Here is a 14,283-nt window from a genome sequence, read left to right as displayed (position 1 = left end):
ACCGTTTCTTTTAATATCATTGCATTGCTAATAAAATTCTGAGCAATTTGATACCTTGATCAACCTTCTACAACCATTAATATAGAAATTAACACCCATTAAACTGCAGCACGTGTGCGCGCGAGCTCTCACTATAGGCGATATATGGGCAAAAACATGCCTATTGTAAATTCACTGTAGCTCTTTAAAAGTCCGTTGACCCCCAATTTTTTTTTCATATATCGATAGAGTATGAGTTGTAGATTTGATTTCATGTCACCATTGTCCCTAAATTATATCGTGACGTCATCAAAATGGCGCCCAAACTAAAAATTTCATTTTTTCAAAAATGACGTCATCAAATTTATGCAAATTTGGCTGTAACTTCTCGAATATAGATCATTTTTCGCCCAGATTTCAACATGTTGTAGTTTATAATGTACTCTTTCTCCTCAGTTAACATGAATATTCGTTTTGAGAAACGCATCATTAGGTAAAACAGCGATGAAAAGAGGCTTGTCATTTTTCATCATTTTGCGTGTAATCTCTATGGGACATGTTTTTCTCAAAACTAGATTCGACATTCCTCTACTTCGTGAGCCATATCTCCATTTTTTCTTGTCAGCTTTCCTTGAGCTTTTAACATGTTGTAGCTGAGATTCTGGGCTATCGGATGTGTGCCCTTCATTTTTTGATGAGATGCCGGGATCATGCCCGTATTTCACTTGCAAAATTGGAATTGTAATTCTCAAAATTGCTTACGTGTAATCTCTATGGGGAATATCGTGGCTCAATGGATAACGCATTTGACTTGCTTTCTCGAGGGCGGAGGTTCGATTCCTGGGGTAGAAAAGATGATTTTTTTTTCATTTTTTTTTCTTTTTGCCACCTCTTACATGATCCTTTATGATAATTAAAAGGTATGAAAGTTAAAATCTAGCAAGATAAAACAGATTATAATTGTTTTTTTCATATCACATGTATTTTGTGTGTAATCTCTATGGGACATGACTTTTTTTCAAAACTAGATTCGACATTCCTCTATTTCGTGAGCCATATCTCCATTTCTTCTTGTCAGTTTTGGCGGAGCTTTTAATATGTTATAGCTGAGATTCTGGGCTTTCGGTAATGGCCCTCCACTTTTTGATCAGATGCCGGGATCATGCCCGTTTTTCACTTGCAATATTGGAATTGTAATTCTCAAAATTGCTTACGTGTAAAGTCTATGGGAACATTAATAATCACATTGAGCAATGGTCAAAATTTATTCTTAGGATGTCTAGAATGAAGATTATCAATCATATCTAAATTATTCATTTTATACATTAGCCGACTCTGAATGAAAAATCATGACAGACCACCTAATTCGTCCGCATGACGAATTAAATTCTAGTTTTATCATAAGGTTTGTACAAGTACTGCTCCATGAGCCCATAGTGCTGTTTTCCCCGGGCCTCTCTGGAGAATTATGAGGTTGGATGACATGCTGTGGTAGCATGATAAGTGTGCAGTGTACAATGTACATCATGAAATGCCCAGTAATCCCACACTCTGAATACATCTACATAATGGATTTAAGTCCTTTTCACATGGAGCATTGAAAGTATGGTATTGATCTGTTCATCCTATACCCCCCCCTCTTTCCATCATTTGAAAATGAAATTGAAAATGGTAAGGTTATTGGTAGACTAGATCACCTATGGGTAAATGCTTGGTTGAGAAGGTGTGAAAGTTTGGTGTGACCCGGGGGGGGGGGGGGGGGGACGGGTGGCACTTCTATTGACGAGTGGATACCATGCATGACCATGGGGCCTCGAAAAGCATCCTAAACACGTATTTTCCATATTCTGAAAATGCACCCCTTAACAAGTATTGGCATGTGAAACCCTACCCTTAACAAGTATTCAAATTTAGTACAGCCCCTGCACATCCCACATCTCGCGTTAAAATCATACTCTAAATTCGTAGTGTTAACTCTGTGGGCAAAAAAAAAGTACATCCTTTATAAAACATTTTAGTCCTAATTTTTTACACCATCGCAAATTTGACTCTAAACACGTAGCTTTCCCATTGAAAATATAAACCTTTTTTCATTATTTTAGTGTTTTTGATACCCTTATTATGTTACGTACGTAACGTGCCTTATCGTGAAAAAGACATCCTTTTTTTTTGTTCACGCATGGTATCCACTCGCCAATGTAAGTGGCCCCCACCCCTGGGGGTGTGACAGAGGCAACTAATGCCACAATGGGGTGGGGGTCTAGCTGGCAATTGCTCCCTATGATAAAATAGAGGGTCAGGTCATTGATAAGCCAATTAATATTCAGTTGTGAACGTAAGTCTTGTGACCCGTATCATACTGCCGTGGCCCCACCCCTGGTTCTGTTTATCAGATATTTTTGTCAGTGATAGGTCTATCTATCTACCCCTCTGTATATTTAGCTTATGGTTATCTATTCCTTTTGAAATCGGGCCTCTTAGTCCATCCTTTGAAAATATATGTTATCAAATTGTTCTTTACTTTTCTAGATAAGATAAGGTACATTTGATTTTAGTCACCCCTACAGGTATTTTCTTTAGCTAGAGCAAGGGGGAGGGGTGGGGGCTCATCCACTTTCTCCCTCTCACTACCCCCCCCACACATCAGCATTTTCATTATGATTAGATGATAATGCAGAAACCAGGTACCTTGGCCCAAGGCTGCATCCATCATCTTTTGCTTATTGTCTCATACATCACACAGGAGTCACAATAATTGCAATTAAAAATCATCATTTTCACACCAGACATTAAACATATTCCTGGGCACCTGTAACAATAACAAAAAAAAGAAATGTATCAATTTCAATGGTTCAACATTTTGAAGTAATACCCATTGGGTATAAATACCTCATGAATACTATTCCCATCAAATGTGTCTTTTTGATGAAATATGATGAAAAGTGACAGGGTTTTTTGTATCATGATGAATGTGTAACTTTCCAACATTATCATGAGAAAAGAAAGCAAATTAGTCTGGCGAGTGGTTAGAATTTGTTACATGGTGCGTGATCAATTTTGTATTCATTGTTTATCTCGATGTATCAATATCATGAAATTGAAGCATGCATATATATATAGCATTGGACATATTCACATGAGGTCTTTATGTTTGAACAAAATGAATTATCACAAGTTTTAGTGTAACAGAAGAAAGCTGCAAATATTCTATGACCACCTAGATAACAAAATTTAGAATTCAAATAGCTTTGAAATATTTCACAATGTGAAATATGTCATGTGTTTACTCAATACATTCCATCACAATTAACCTTGAAAAAAACCCTGCTTGATATATAAGTACTCCAAAGATAAAATTTCAAAAAGTTGAAAGTTAAAAGTTTATGCTTTAGGATGAAGGGTATTTAAGTCAATATAATCAGAACTCAGAATGTACATTCCCTACTAATTTCTGTTAAAGTAATTTCCATTTTTATATAAAAAAGAGATAATGTCCAGGATTTAACATCAAGAAAATACAAAATGTACAAAATAGATGATAAATGGTAAATGCATTTGATTGTAAATAAAAAGTGTAAAATCAGGTGAAAGCAAAGAAATGAACTTGTTTGCTGTGTAACCCTCATACATGCACGAAAAAAAGATCCAATGTCATAGAATTATATAATGTAGTACATAAAATTTAACTATTTAAAAAATGTAAATAAACTAAACAAAGATATTAGTATATACAAGTTATTTAAACAAATTGAAATGACTGAACTAAGAAAAGAGTATATATTTCTGTCAAATATAACTTAAAACAAGATTAATTTCATGGGGATGCATTTCGGAATAGATTTAAGAGAAAACACAGAGAGAGAGAGAATGATTAAAAAAACAACATATTTATGTTTTCATGAATCTGAATCTGTGTTCCTCTCTTCATAGTTGTTGGTAGGTTTCATTCCTTCCAGCATTAGGAGTTGCCTGAGGATTGAAGAGAATTAAAATTCATGAGCCTAGCTCCATCTAGGTCAAGCAGTACATATCAGCTGCATCACATGATCAATGTGCCAACGGATGAAGAGTGAGATGATCAGCTTTCCTCTAGACTCATCCAGGGAGCTTCTAGAAAAAGTAATACATTAGAGAACATTACACATTGTTAGAGACACGTGTTCCTCCATACCAGTCTCTCCATAGCACTCTATGAGATATTGATCTTAAACAGGGGTGTTCTGTCTGGTGATAGAATGGGGCTTTGCAGTTCAGGCAAATTTAATAAGGCAATACGCTGTGTGCATCCACAGGGTTTAAAGCTATGCAGAATGGACAAAATTAACTGTTGTGTAGTCAATTCATGTGCTAATCCCCACGGTGAAATATAAATGGACAAACTTCATGATTTTCTAGACATATTTTTTGCTGAAAGGACTACAAAATTGCGATAAAAGGGGTGAAAATGACTTACTTAAAAGAGGAATTTGCTAACAGTGTTCTCAGGAGGGAGTGATGTGAACATGATTGTTTGTATGAATTCATGTAAGTAAACACTCATATCGTTTGAATATGATTTTTAAATAAATGTATTGATATTTAAGTGAATGAAACTCAATAGAGCTATGGGCTTTTCAGAAGTGCCACAAATTTTAGTGTGATTGTTCAAGTAAAATCATGTAGTCATGCAAAAATAAGTTTTCAAAGATGTGATAAAATTTGCCTTAGCGTGGAAACCAGTAAATCACAACAGATAGTGATAGTGAGGGCTGTTACCATGGCAATTTAACACTGATTGCAAAGTAATACCTATGACATACAATAGAAAACATATAGGATTTTATTGAATTATTGATGAAGGGGTAAAAGGGAATATTCATGGCAGAGGAGAGGAGAATGCATTTTCATAATTGACTAACTTCATATCTAATGAAGCAAGTTCTGTATTCTTGTTTGACAATGTGACCTAATAAAGAGGAACGAAATTTATTATTAAATTCTAGAATATCAACTTGGACAATAAATAAAATCATTTAGATTTATTCACAAACCATGGCAGAAGAACATTGCTCTTCTTCACAGTTGTCATGGTCAACATGGCTTTTCTTTAATGAAGAACTGACATCTAGGAATTACATGTGTAAGGTAGGGTTAGTCTTGACACATTACATACCTATTGATATACATGTGAATATTGACTATATTTTTTTATTCCATCATAAATTATAGTCACTATGTGTTCTTTATTTAAAATCAGGAATGTTTTGAGGCACTATCTTAACTGTTATGTAACTTTCACATCATCAAAATAGGCATTTTGGGTAGGAAACTATATAGTAACTGTTTAATCAGTTAAACACTAGACTAATACATCGGAATGACATCTCTTGGTACTTTACAGACGTATTATTACCTCACTCATTAGATCCTTGCATCCCTGCAAACAGTATATGCACTTTCTCCACTCCCTGGGGAGTATTCCAACAAGAGTTCCAGGACTTGATTGCTAGTACTGGTATATTCATATCCTTTGACAATAATATCAAGCAGTAATTTTTGCTGTGCTCTGTAGATTGTAATTGAATAAAGAAGAAGTCATGTCGATCTAGAATTCACCGTGGGCCATGGATTAATGATCTAGCCATCCACTGTGTCTATGACCAGAGGCTTGTTCTAATTGTCTGTTGACATGGTTGGTGTCAAAGTCTGAGGCTACTATCACTGTGTGTCTCCCTCAACATGATTACTTTCCTTATTGCCTACTGGAATCAGAAGTTAATGGGTTAACCCATTGCAGCCTACTGGGTCTAGGAGCTAGGTTCAGAGATTCTTGGTCTAAGGAATTGTCTTAAATGTCTGTTGACATGGTTTGTGTCAAAGTCTTAGGCTAATATCACTGTCTGTGTCACTCAACATGATTACTCTCCTTCAACCATTGCCTACTGGAATCAGAAGTCAATGGGTTAACCCATTGCAGCCTACTGGACCTAATAGCTAGGTTCATAGATTTTTGGGCCCCATCTTACAAAGAGTTACGTTTGATCAGATCAATCATCAACCTAAACTGTATAGAAATCCAACAATTTGAAAAAAAAATATCCAGGAAATCTGCGCACCGCTTGTTGTAAGCAAAGAAAAGCACGCTGAAATATCAAGAATAACAATGAATGTATGACTATACATCATAATCTAGAAAATATTATTAACAAACATGCATTTTAGATGTTGACGTTTCCATAGTTGTGGTTGATTGGATCAATTGTAACTCTTTGTAAGACAAGGCCCTGTTCTAAGGTCTCTTGAAATTTGTATTATACTGAAATTAAGTGTGTTCAAAGGGTAAAAGCAGTGAAGAATAAATGAAGGGAAAACTTCCAATTCAGACCAAATAAAGGAATGTAATTTCCTTGTTTGGCTGTTCATCCATGAAGGCTGTGAACTCAATAACTCTCGCTTCTCTCAAAGCATGCATGCATCAAAGCAATTGGATTAAAAGACAGACTGCCTCTAGTCCTTAATGTTATGTAACAGATTACAACTCATTTACAGTTCAGAAATCAAACTCGTTATGTCTGATCGACAACTGGAGTTCTGCTGCATCATTAATCTTTGGTAATGGTTGATGGCTTTTTGTATCTGATCTGATGAAGTTTTTTTCATGATCTGTTTATTTCTTGTGATGTCAGTTGACTACAGGTTTTATCTGCTGATGGTGAGTTACTCTATATACTTAGGTATTTACTATATCCACCAGCATATAAATGGAAGGTTTTTACAATCTCAAATACTTTTGAAATTGCATATTTTCTGTTAGCTCTAACACTGAAATGAAATGTTTGATGATTATTTTAGATACTGACAATTTATTCATGGCTCTTACATTTGTAATATGTTCCAATATATAAGCTGATCATTCTGAGATGTTTTAGTGGCCGAAACATGGAGTAGTGTGTGAGCAGGTAACCTAAAGGTAAAGGCACTATATATCAAAAATAGATATGGGATTGGATTGGATTAGAAAATGGTGTGTTTTTGTTACTTAAAACATTAGAATGAGCATATCTCTAAAATTCCTCCATATATGAATCTAAAATGGGTTTTCAAAATCAAATTTTCAGCATGGTGTCTAAAAAAATAGGTCTACATTAAAAAAAAAAGGATATCAAAGATAGGGCATTGGGTGGTATCCTGGAAGGAAAGTCATAAGTATAATTTTGTATTATTTAAAACTTTACTCACAGTCATACTCATATGATATAGATAAATGTTTAGTTGATGTGAGTGGGTCTTTATTAGTTGTGCACTATTGAAAATGAAAATCCATATGTTATTGTTCGAAAATAGTAATCTGAAACAGAAGTCCTCCAAAATTCATTTTGCCCAGTTGACAGTTGGCCTGGCAGCCACTGTGCAGTGCCTGGTCGATGTTGAATCATCCCTTAAATTGTTGCTTGCCAAACAGGGTAGCAGCAACTCCCACCTTTTAATGTCTTCTTGGTCTTACATGGCCGGGGTTTGAATCCCCAACCTACCGGTTGTGAGACTCTACCAACTGAGCCAACACACCAGTTTTCACCAATTTTACACAACACTGCAATTTGTAATCATACAATTTCATAACAGCAAAAAAGGATATGAACTCTTTTTTGAAGTGTATTTAGGTGCAACCTTTTTGACTTATAGGGCTCGCAGACATTGAAACATTGCAACTCTAATTGGATGAGTCTAAAAAGCATGGATGTTGATGTAGATTGCATTCAAATGTCTGTCGGTAGGGAGATACAGAAATAGATATCTCGACAGCGGAAGAGATGGAAAATTCCTTGTATGCCAAGACATGTGCAGGCCTCGGCAGGTAATTGCTTGAAAGTGATCAAATTTGCACACATTCCGCCTACTCAAATTGGAGTACATCTTGTCTGGCCTACATGTGAATAAATTTCTGTGTAAATACAATGTATCTCATATTTCAATGAACTATGCAGGAAGAGAAAACAAAAACAAAAAAATTACACTGCCAATAAAATTATATGATATGATTTTAAAAGCACCTTTTTGATTTAAATGTTAGAATGTAAAAGTTGGCTCTGTGATAGAGCAAGGGAGTATTTCATACTATTCTAGGAATCTGTGGATGAAAATCAGAACATTACCAAATTCTTTGTAGTTAGTATTCATAACTTCCATTTTACACAAATTTTGTTATTAAGCCCTTTTGCCAGGCACAAGATAAATATCTGATTGGTATTTCCAGTAAACCTTGGCCTCATTTTCACTCAAAAGAAAACCCTTCAGTGAATCTTCTTTCAATTCATACTCCCCAAAATGAAACCTTGCCTGCCAAATCGGGCGCCCAAGGTAACTATACTGATTGGTTGAAATAACCATGCTGTGGCTTGAACGGACAGTGTGGCTACTGTGGCTACTCATGCAGGCATTGATCAATACAATTTGACTCGGCATTATAACAACAAATGACATCAAAATGCTTTTTCTCATCTTAAAAAAATTCAAATCATTGTGCAAATTGTCACTCTCAAGTGGTATCAAGCTTATAGAAATAAAATCATCCGGCCTTTCATGTAGTTGGTAAAGATTAATTACAAACTTTTATTTTTTAAATGATCTGATATACAGCAGATTAATATGTGAGGTGGAGTAAATTCTATACTTGTGAATTAGTCTGTGCTTTGATATTAATTTCATTAAAAGTGCCGTATAAAACAGTTATCATGATTATCGTTATCATCATTGTGGAGGTATGCAGAAATTTTTGCTAGGGGGCGGGATGCATAAACTTTTTCGAAAAAACTAAAAAGCAAGGGAGCGAAGCAACAGAGCTTGTCATTGGGGCGCTTTTGCATTTTGTAAAGTGAAATTGAAAGATCTCATGCATACTTTTGGTAAATTTTGTGAAGATTTTCTGTAATGAAGTGTAAATTTTCAAAATTTCTGAGAGGAGGGCAACTGCCCCTGCCCTACCCCCCGCTGTGCATGGCCATGATGATGATGGTCATCATCATACCACTCAAACAACCAACAGGGTAATACCTTCTTGATCAGAAGGAAGGATTAAGAATGCAGGAAGGAAAACATTGACATTAAAAACCCTGAGAATTATACTCAATCCTTTATTATTGATTCCTTAAATGTGACATAAATGGTACTTACGAATTTCCTCCAAAAATCCTTCTCCTTGACCTTCACATTTCCTTCCTGTACATAAAATGAGAAAAAATAAAAAAAATTGAAACCATATCGCATCATCTATATTTAGAGCATGTGACAGGAATACTATATGCAAATGGTATGAAAATACTAAGATATTGTATCATATTTTTAAATATTTTAATTGCAATACCTTACTTTATTCCTGCAATATAAACAGGAAACATAATTGCCTGTTTTCTACAAAGTGCAGAAAGTGACTTTACAGAATACATAATCAGATTTGTCTATCCTACTTTGGATGTGTAATGATAGTTTATAGTGAGTGAAATAAAGAAACCTCTTCACTAGATTACTAAAAATCCTAGAAATTCAGGCAGGACATTCCACCCCTTGTAAAATACTGTTACAGATATTGTGCAATGTCACTTTTAAATACTTTTATCAAACAAATGTTCAATCATCTAAATGGAATGGGTGAAAACAACTTGTAGTCGATGATATTGGACACTGCCTTCCACGTTGGAAGTGGAGAGAAGGAGAGAGGGAGCGAGAAAAGAACATGGGACAGGAAAGAAAAGAAGAGGGTAGTAGAGACGGATAGAGCATGGATGACTCATAACTGCTTGCATTGCTCTCATATTATGCATGCACTGGAGGGGTAGGATAAATATAGAAGCTCCCTCGCTTGTGCTCGTCTCGCGTTGCCTTCAAGCCAGTGTTTTTCTCTTCTTCACAAATGGATTTATTTTGACACAATATGTCAGGCGATTTTCTCAACTTTTCTGTTGATGATATTGTATGTTAGTAGACTAAATGCACAAAAACACATTTGAATTATAATTTAAGAACAGAAAGAGGGTTGAGGAAAAAGGGGGACATAGCTTAGCCTTGCTTCTAGTTGAGTGGATATTTCAAACCTGTTGAATCTCTATTCAAAGCAGGTAGGAGTTGGGTTTACTGAGAATTTGTTAAGAGAAATAGCATGTTAATACTTGTATGAGCATATTACATTTTTATCAGTTGGTCCAATTCACACATATGTTGAAAGGTAATTGTATTATTGTCATATTAAAACAATATATAGTTAGAATTCGATTTCATATGAAAGAAATTAAGAAAATATTGAGATGGTATCTAAACTATTCTGATACCTTATGTAAATTACCTGTATTGAGTAAATTTGGTTTGTGCACAGACCATATGATTCATCAGCATAAGATTTGAATCTAATAAATCTCTTTCAAGTTAACGTAATCCAAATTTAAACCACACAGAACATCAATCAAAGGATAATGTATATGACACCTTCAAGAAAAGAAAAATCCCAAATTTCCCAATATTGTCATAACCAGAAATATAAAGGGAATTATATCATCTGCCACCATTGTTGATTGAATTAGATGGACAACTACGAGGAGCCGAACCTAATGCTAACCCCAGGGCTAGTATCTTCCCATTTTCATCCATGGCGTCCATGAGGGAAGACGCAAATCATGCGGTCAAATTCCCCAACCATTTTTTTGTGACCAGCTTCTTGGTAGAGCCTACTTGCTACTCATTATCTAGTGGTAGACAGCCATTACAAGATAGAGTGAGCGGCAATAACTACATTACTTGCATTGTGATTTGTGGAGGCAGGAACAGTCTTTGACAAGTGGAAGAAGGAAAATGTGTTTTGTACTGCTTTGATGGTCACAGTGGTTGTAAAGTCATTTTTATTCTGAGTTATTTGAATTTAGAAAAGAGAGAGAAAACAAGAAGGGAAGAATAAAGTTCACACCCCAAATATATATTTGTTGATGCCTCTCATCTTATAGATAAAGAGCAAGGAATAATGACATTTGAAATAAATATTTCAACCTGATGGTAGGGACAATAATAATGTTATGAACACTGAGATACATTCCTCTTTCATGCAGTGCTATGTAAAATGATAAATATTACTTAAATAGCAAACCAAAATAAAAATTTCTTGTTTCTCTACATAATGTATCCATAAGCTCTTGTATTGTGGTATGAATTATTAACCTAGTTTTGTGAGGAAAAGCAAAGACTCAATTTTTTTCATGATTACGGTCGAAGGTGGCCATTCAGATTAGTCATAACTAGAGAAAACTATTTTTCTTTAGAGAAAAGAAAGCCCCCAAGGCTAAATAAATAGAATTAAATTATCTCTGAATATCAGGCTAGCCATCCCTCTCACAAACCAACACATACTTGAACCAACTCTATTGTGCGATGCATGGTAATAAAGCACCAATCGGGTGTCTCATAATATCTCCACCGTGCGCTAATGACTCGTGGTGTACGGACGAGTGTTTCTATGTAAATGCATGCTGCGGGCATCTGGCTCCTTTGGCTGACGATGCCGGCCGGGCTCCAGACGTTATCCAATTAATTTCACTGTGGTATGATGGAGGTTGGGATGGGTTGTTGAATAAAGATTGAAGGTCATACCTGGCATCAGGAGCTTTACTGCATGAGTGATTGGTGAGGTATATCCATGTGGACACCCCACCCATATAACCACCTCCCCTTCCCAAATGAAAGATGGCGGATGAAAAAATGGAACATACAGAAACATAGTTATATGAGATGATTTTATTTTTCTTTCTCATAAAGGAAATCTTGGGATATTATGTCACATGAAATGTTTTGCTTAATTCTTTTTCAAGACAGTATTTACTTAGAACTTAGGAAAATATATCAAGTGACATACGACACTGCTTTTTAATAAAGGAACATAATGAAACAATGAAAACTAAATGCAGAGTTCAAAAATTATTTTAAAGAAAACGAAACATTTTGTCTAATAAAGAGGCCACAGTGATACATTAGTAGTGTGCAATGTGTTGTGTGTGTCTGTGTGGTTTGTATTTTGGGGTAGTTACTAGATTAGATCCACAGATTTTAAGGGGGGAAATAATCTTGCTCCAATCATTGCCATGCATGGGCCATTAATTATTTATTCATTCTGCAATGTATAATGAAAAAAAAAATCATTGCATGACTGAGAAATGTTGGATGCACCTAAAACTCTAGTAAATGATTAGACAAGGTGAATCATTCTCTTGCAATTAATGCCTATGAGTAGATGACAGCTTGAAATACGAAGGGGGACATGATTTAAGGTCATCCCCATACAAGGTCCTCCTCCTTATTACTGGTAATTGGATGCCAGATACCATTTATACGCCCCCTTCATTGAATGGCAGTCATAATAGAGTGATATTAGGGGTGGAAGGTTGAGACCGTAGTGTGAAATGGGATGAGGACATTGGGAGGAGGAGGTAGGGGAGGGGAATAGGAGGAGGATGGAGAGGAGGAAAAAGATGGATAGAAGGATAAGGAGAGGAGGGCAGCCTTCAATTGTCATCATGTTTACATACATGTATAGATATTTTAAAGAAATGGATATCCATATCATTTAATATAAGGCATATGGGCATTATAAATCAGAAGAGAAAGAAAGAGAGGAGCAGACAATATAGATCCATTATTAATGTTTGTGTTGCTATTAATGAGGTGAGTTTTATGTCCTCTTGTTCACAGTAGATTGTATTTTGACATTTACTTCTAATTTAGGAATCCACAGAGACAACAAATAAAAAGCCAAGGATTTACGAGTATGAATTATCTAGTGCAGCAATTACAAAGAAACAATTAACCTAAAAAATGGCGACCTCATCATGTGCAATTCCTTGAACACTTGGTTACACACAGAATACTTTCACACAATTGTATACAATCATTTGTATCCAAACTGAGAAAATCAAATACCTATGATGTATGTGCCTCTTGGGACTGTTTGTTCTAAATTAAGGCTAGGGTTCACATACTTTAACTTTTTGAACCCTGCATTCTGTAATTCCCATATGTTTTGCACAAGGGCCCAATGGTTCAAGAAGGCAATGGCTTGATACTTTGAATACACACAGTGCTTTCATATCTAATGGAGATGTGGAGAGCATTTCTAATGAAGTGATTTGCGAGTGGTGCTCACAGATAATGGTTATAAGCTACTGAAATCCTTGCATCTGATTTGTTTAGGGATAATTTGTCAGTGATTCTCACTGAAAAGATTTTTCTTGAACTAGGGTCTCCAGTTTAAAATATGAATGAAAATGAAATGTGCAGATGAACTCCATCTGTAACATCTGCACAGTCCGCTATCATGTAATATGGTCATTCTAAATTTTATGTATTTTTTGTTATGAATTTTTTTGAATTGAAATGTTATACCTAAATATATAATATTTTTGTATAAAATTTTTGATAATCTAATAAATGTTTTTTTATAATGCTTTAACTAGTAATCATGACATAGTTATACTTCAATATTTTACTTAAAAGTTGAGGGCGTGTGCACAAAGGTATTTGCCCCTCCTAAGGGGGGGGATATACTCATATTTTAACAACAATTTATTTAAATTGGTTTACACTTGTTTAACTGACTAGTGAGCCAGAATTTCAGACATTTACACTTTTCACATTCAATGATACTTGCCAATTGTATGATGTCTATCTGTATTCAAGAAAACAAATTACTTCCCACTCTGAATCTGGTATGTTATACATTATTGTCAGTATGGGTGGAAATCCCAGGGGGGACGTGTCCCCCTACTATTTTTGGTCTTTTATGATGGTAAGAAATACATCATTCAAAATTGAATGATGACCTTACTTTTGGGATGATAATTGGGGTGATAATCCTTTTTTTTTTTGCTTGTAAAATTTTCCAGCCCCTTGTCCCCCTACCCTTTTGGGAGAGATTTCCGCCCCTGATTGTCAGAACATTCCACTTCCAAAATGTACAAATTTTTCTTTTCCAGTCTATGATTTTAATGTCTTTCAATTTCAATCTTTCAGTTATATCATGAGAACAAAGATTACATTTCAACAAGCTGTAAATCACCAACCAGCTCTCCATCTCATTTTGCTTGTGAACAACTGCACAGTTCTTGATTTCAGAGATAACACATGATATCATATTCATCACCGGCACAGGTTTATGGTGATATCCACTATTCTTTTAATATGGGTGAAAACAAGCCATATCATTCATTCCCATAATGCCAATGTATCTCAATTATGATGGTTGATGATCCGTGCCTGGCAATATTTTCCCTTTTCCTTCCCTTTCCGTCTCCCTGT

Source organism: Lytechinus variegatus, chromosome 3 (genome assembly GCF_018143015.1).
Source record: "Lytechinus variegatus isolate NC3 chromosome 3, Lvar_3.0, whole genome shotgun sequence".
NCBI classification, from domain to species: domain Eukaryota; kingdom Metazoa; phylum Echinodermata; class Echinoidea; order Temnopleuroida; family Toxopneustidae; genus Lytechinus; species Lytechinus variegatus.
Note: the sequence above shows the minus strand (reverse complement) of the source record.